This window comes from Micromys minutus, assembly GCF_963924665.1.
Source record: "Micromys minutus genome assembly, chromosome: 5".
NCBI classification, from domain to species: domain Eukaryota; kingdom Metazoa; phylum Chordata; class Mammalia; order Rodentia; family Muridae; genus Micromys; species Micromys minutus.
The window spans coordinates 26,566,899-26,573,193 of NC_137974.1; the positions used below are offsets into that span (position 1 = coordinate 26,566,899).

Sequence of the window (6,295 nt, forward strand, 5' to 3'; positions counted from 1 at the left end):
TTCTTCCACATCTACTGCTCAGAATTAATTAACTCTAAGCATTCCCTTATTTCTAAGGTTTTGTTGGTTATTAGCTTAGCTCATTTCCACCTGGAAGTACCGAAAGTTGGTGACTCTGGGAACTCCATAAGCAATGGAAGGCTGATAACAATTTAGGAACATGGGGCAGCTTTCCGCTCACAGGGGCTACACAGGGAATAGAAAGCTTGGAACATACTCCAAGATGGCCCCCCAGCAAATGGGGAAACTCTCAAGGCCCAATGAGTTAGGAGATGGAGGGAAATGGGAGTTGCTCTCAGCCAGGACATATGGAGACACCAGTGAAAGTAGCTCAAGAGAAGTGATCGATTTTCTAAGGGAAACCTATCCTCCGAAGACTTGGGGTTTCTGTTTTTTTTTTTTTTTTGTTTTGGTTTTTTTTTTCTTTAGCACATTCTCTCTCCCCTCTGATCAATCTTCCTCTTCTCTCTCATATCCATATGTAAATGGACGCACTGATCCGGTAACCGCAAAGTTAGAATGATCCAGGTTTGTCATCCACTCACTATGAGTTAGTTTAAAAATAAACAGGTGCTAATTGGCTATGTAAGAGCAGTCACGATCCTTTCAAGATTTTCCTTTGGTTCAAACAAAGCTAAATTGATAAGGCATCCAGGTAGTTAAAATGAAATCAAGTTTCCTAAGTAATCAAATTCATAAAAGCAAAATAATGCTATATAAACACAGTTAAAGTATGACGGCATGAGACTGAACAGAAAATAAGTTGGACTCCACAGGACCCCGGCCAGGCTCTGTGACAGACCCCGAGGAACATGAAACTCTACAGGACCCCAAAGCGAAGGCACAGTCAGGCTTGATGTTTCCATTGTTATTCAAAACTGGTTATCAGAAGCAGTCAAACCTCTGAACGGAGCCCTTAGCAAGTACAAGCTATAAAAAGCACTGGCTTGTCACTAAAAGAATATGAACAAGTTTAGCACATCTACTTTTCCACACTTCTTGCAAATGAGACTGTGCGGCGATTACCAAGGGATTTTTTAAAAGGGAGATAGCGCTCTCTCTAAATCTTTTTATCCAGGCGTGATACACAAATGTGCAATGTATCTTTCCTGTAATTAAGTAAACTCTTTGCTCCACTCTTAGTTCCTCACCAACAATTGACACCTACATGATCTTTTTGGGGGAGGAAAAAAAAAAAGAAAACATTTCTTTATTGCCAAGTAAACTTTTAGGAACTGGGCATTTTAATGGATTGTTCTGGTAGTTAAATGTTTGCACAAATTTTTTTTCAATGTATTTCTTTCTCTACAGCTTTCTTAATCGTTGTTTAGAATTGGACTTACAGTGCCTTAAGAGCTGTGTTCTTTTCTGTTTATTTAATAATCTCTCCGCAAGAGGTGGAGGGGGAAGGAGCCACTGAGGGAAGATTGGTAAGTATAAGAGAATATAAAATGTATGAGGAAAAACATCTGAAAAATTATTTGCAGCTATTCCCACAAGGAGACACTATCTCTAACAATGTCTCCAAATCTGAACTGTCTAGAATAAAATGGAAGGTGACCTGGAGTTAAATGTGGCCATCTACTTGTGCTCGGTTCCTGAGCACCGACATGCCTAGACTAATTACAAAGCTTTGATATGAGAATAATTTGGGGGGAAAATTAGTTTCCCACGTACAAAGGAGAAAGCCTTCAGATTACTAGGCACTGTGGTAATGGGGAACCCTCCTCTTAAATATTTAGATGGATTCAAAGCAGGGGAACTGAGAAAAGGATTGTATTTCCAGATACCAGAATTGGAAAGTCAGCTGCATCGAGTCTAAATTACTGTGCTTTTAGCACAAAGGATGATGGGAAGTTGTCAGAAAGCAAACAGTTTGGGTTAAGTAGTAATGGCAGGTGAAGTCAAGAGAACCAAATTTAAGGCACGTTAAGGCAAACCATAAATGCTGGATTTAGGATCTTGGAGTTTATACTAAGAGAAATGCAGAGACATGTTTAAGCAGAAATGCAGTGCGATGGCATTTCACGTTGAGAGAAATAAACGTTCATCTAACACTGGGAAGATCATTAGCTTAGGGATCAGTCAACAAAGCTTGGGGAACAGTGTGGTTAAGGTGATCTAATTCTGCTGGCATTAAGCTCATCTTCAAAACACCATTCATGCTTCAACGTACAATCAGAGCAAAGGTGAAACAACAACCACCCCCAGTCTCCTTGTGTGCAAGCCACCCAGGCCTTTCTGCTGATGGCCAGCATGACATTGGACCAGACATTGCACATTTTTTCTGTCATGTTTATACATTTTCAAATATTTTTCTATTCCCCCACCACAATTCTTACATAGCAAGCTACACATTTGATGTACTGTGATGTGTTTTGCTTTCCTTTTTTAAACAAAACATCTTGGAGAGACATATATTATGTAATATGCATCCTCAATCTATTTTATTTAACTGGTACATATATTTTCCAGCATGGATATTGACCCATGATTTATTTAACCAGCCTCCAATTGCTGGATATCTGAATTGTTTTTGTGTTACAATAAATATCCCTGCATGTGTTTCATTGCACATCTTAACAGTTCTATATACCAAATTCTAGTCCCATCATCTAGGCTACATATAGCAAACGATCCCAAAATTCAGCTATATAAACTGACAGTTGGGAAATAGCTTAACAGATATTGGAGGCAATTCTCAGCTGTAAGTTTCTTCTGTTCCATGAGCAAGAGCTGAGATTTCCCAGCTCTGCTGACAGATAGTTTGGAGGGAAGATCCAGATGGCTGGATTACATTCCTAACACCTTAGTAAGGACATTTAGAAGATTGCAATCAACTGTAACCCCTGCTCAGAGTCAGTTCACAGGATCATTGTTCAACTTCTTCTGCACACGCTACCTTCCATTCCCTTTAACCTTGCCGAACAATATTGTTCTGAAACTCAGAACATTATCATATCCAGCAGACCAAAGTACTGCTATGCTCCTTAGAGAAGTTATATGAGAATGGGTCTTTCCGATCTCAGGTCTTTGAACAAGAGTAAAAACATCCGCCTTTGCGTTCTCTCTCCCTCTCCCAACATGGCGGCCTCAGCAAAAAAAGAAGAATAAGAAGGGGAAGACCATCTCCCTAACAGATTTTCTAGCTGAGGACGGTGGAACTGGTGGAGGAAGCACCTATGTCTCCAAACCAGTCAGCTGGGCTGATGAAACAGACGATCTGGAAGGAGATGTGTTGACAACTTGGCACAGTAATGATGACGATGTGTACAGGGCCCTTCCAATCGACCGTTCCATTTTTCCCACTGCTCCACGGGTTGCTAGGGAACCCAATATCGACCGGACCCATCTTCCTAAGTCGCCACCTTACACTGCTTTCCTAGGGAATCTTTCCTATGATGTGACAGAAGACTCCATTAAGGATTTCTTCAGAGGGCTAATCATCAGCGCTGTACGCTTACCACGTAAACCCAGCTAATCCAGACAAGTTGAAAGGTTTCGGCTATGCAGAATTTGAGGATCTGGAGTCTTTGCTCAGTGTTCTGAGTCTCAATGAAGAGTCTCTAGGTAACAGGAGAATTCGAGTGGATGTTGCTGATCAAGCACAGGATAAAGACAGGGATGACCGTTCTTTTGGTCGAGATAGAAATCGGGATTCTGACAAAACGGACACAGACTAGAGGGCCCGTTCCACCACAGACAGCTTTGTTGACTACCCACCTAGAAGAAGGGACGATAGCTTTGGAGACAAGTATCGAGATCATTACGATTCGGACCGGTATCGGAATGGGTATAGGGATGGAAATCCGGAAGTCCCACGCAGAGACATGGACCGCTATGAGGGCGGGAATCGCTATGATGACCGAGGCAGCAGAGACTATGACCAAGTTATGACTCCAGGATAGGCAGCGGTAGGAGAGCCTGTGGAAGTGGGTACCAGAGGGACGATGACTACAGAGGAGGTGGAGACCACTACGAAGACTGCTATGACAGACAGGACGATCGGCCGTGGTCCAGGGATGATCAGTCTCGGGACGATTACCGGCGTGATGATAGAGGTCCCCCCCAAAGACCCAAACTGAACCTAAAGTCTCGGAGTACCCCTAAGGAAGATGATTCCTCTGCTAGCACCTCCCAGTCCAGCCGAGCGGCATCTATCTTTGGAGGGGCGAAGCCGGTCGACAAGGCTGCTAGAGAGAGAGAAGTAGAGGAGCGGCTACAGAAGGAGCAGGAGAAGCTGCAGCGTCAGCTGGAGGAGCCCAAACACGACCGCCGGCCCCCGGAGAGTCACCCAAGTTGGCGAAGTGAAGAAACTCAGGAAAGAGAACGGTCGAGGACAGGAAGTGAGTCATCACAGACTGGCACCTCAGCCACATCTGGCAGAAATACACGAAAGAGAGAAAGTGAGAAGTCTCTAGAAAATGAAACCCTCAATAAAGAAGACTGTCACTCTCCAAACCCTAAGTCTCCTAAACCTGACCAGCCTCTAAAGGTAATGCCAGCCCCTCCACTAAAGGAGAATGTGTGGGTGAAGCAAAGCTCTAACCATCCTGCTTGATCTCAGAGCTCAGACACAGAGCAGCTGTCCCTTACAAGTGGTGGTGGGGGGGGGGGGGAGTGGCTCCAGCTCAGCCCTCTGAGGAAGGACCATCTAGAAAAGATGAAAATAAAGTCGATGGTGTGAGTGCCACAAAAGGCCAAACTGGAAGCTCCAGCCGTGGTCCCGGGAATGGAAGGAACAGAGACCACTGGAAGGATTTGGGTAGGAAGGGTGGCAGAAAAGATCAAGACCCCAGATCTGCACCCGAGCCAAAGAAACCTGAGGAAAATCCAGCCTCCAAGTTCAGTTCTGCAAGCAAGTATGCCACCCTTGTCTGTGGACGGGGAGGAGGAGAATGAGGCAGACGACTGCACTGAGTAGACCTCCACCCTGTGCTTTCTCCTGGTCTCCGCCACGGAACATTCAAGAGCAAATGAAACCTCTATCCAGACAAGACAAAATAAACTCACCATCTCCTGAAAAAAAAAAAAAAAAAAAAAAAAAAAAAAACCTGCTTTCCAACATAGAAAACACTTTAACAGTAAAATAAAAAACGCCAGTGGATCATCTCATTCAAAAATCAGAACATAGGAAAGAACATCTGTCAGTGCCTTAATTAAGAGGTAGTTTTACATTAGGAATACAGTTTTCTGGGAATCGTTGCTTCATCCTGGTTCTAGGGAACTCACTCTACTGATTATTTAGTCTCTAAAAATAATACCATTTTAGATACTGGCTAACACTTCTCCTTTCTTCCCATTGGTAGCTCCAAGAAGGTTCAAGGGCTGTTTCCTGTTCTTCTGAATTGCTTCTAGGTCTTTGCATTTCTGGTTCATTATATCAATGCAAAACTTTAGGAATCTTAGTGAAATTCCTTTGAATCCTAGTAAGGCTTATTATACTACTCCCTAAACCTCACCATAAATCTTTCAAGGCAGATTGTCTCAGTTCCACGGTAGCTTAGGATACATTGGTAAGTCCCATTTTAAAACCCTGAAAACCTTTTCATCTAGTTTAGAAGTTCTATGAGACATACCTCCTAAATCTTTCTGACACTTTAATAAAAGGGTTTGTAGGTATTTCCTTGAGGCAACCTTTATCTATAGTGATTTTCAATTTTGAAACCCTTATACAGAAGCTAGGAATAAGTTATATATTCAAATAGCAAGCCCCAAACTAGTACACTTTACCCAAATTTAGCTGCAGAATTGATCTCTTTGTTTTATAGATCAGTTCTCTCCGTTATTATCACAGGTCTAAAAGTAAAACAAAACAAAACAAAAAACCCACAAAACACTGATTATATTTTTAACATAGCTATAAGAAAAAAACTTCAGGCAAATTCACCAATTTGTAAAAGATATTCATCTTTATATTTTTTATATTCTTCATTATAGATCTCTCTCTCTCTCTCTCTCTTTCTCCCTCTCTCTCTCTCTCCTCTCTCTCTCTCTCCCTCCCTCCCTCCCTCCCTCCCTCCCTCCCTCCCTCTCTCTCTCTCTCTCTCTCTCTCTCTCTCTCTGTGTGTGTGTGTGTGTGTGTGTGGCATTGGCAAGAATTTGAAGAACCTGGAGCCTCCATGGACTACTGATGACAAAGAAAATGTGTGCAGTCAGTAAGTGACTTGCCTGTTTCTCAAAAACTCAAATTGAGTTAACATACGATATACATCTTTACACTTTGATGAGAACTAGGATAATTGAAAACATACATCCACACAAAAACTATTTAAACCTTATTCATAACAGACTC

The 6,295-nt window shown here is 42.4% G+C and overlaps 1 pseudogene across 1 annotated transcript; it reads left to right on the top strand.

Annotated features, from left to right (window-relative positions):
* Positions 1-3,084: 3,084 nt before the first annotated feature.
* On the top strand, positions 3,085-4,924 carry LOC308420750 (eukaryotic translation initiation factor 4B-like; annotated as a pseudogene). The gene has a single exon. The product of its transcript is annotated as a eukaryotic translation initiation factor 4B-like (transcript).
* The last annotated feature ends 1,371 nt before the right edge of the window (positions 4,925-6,295 follow it).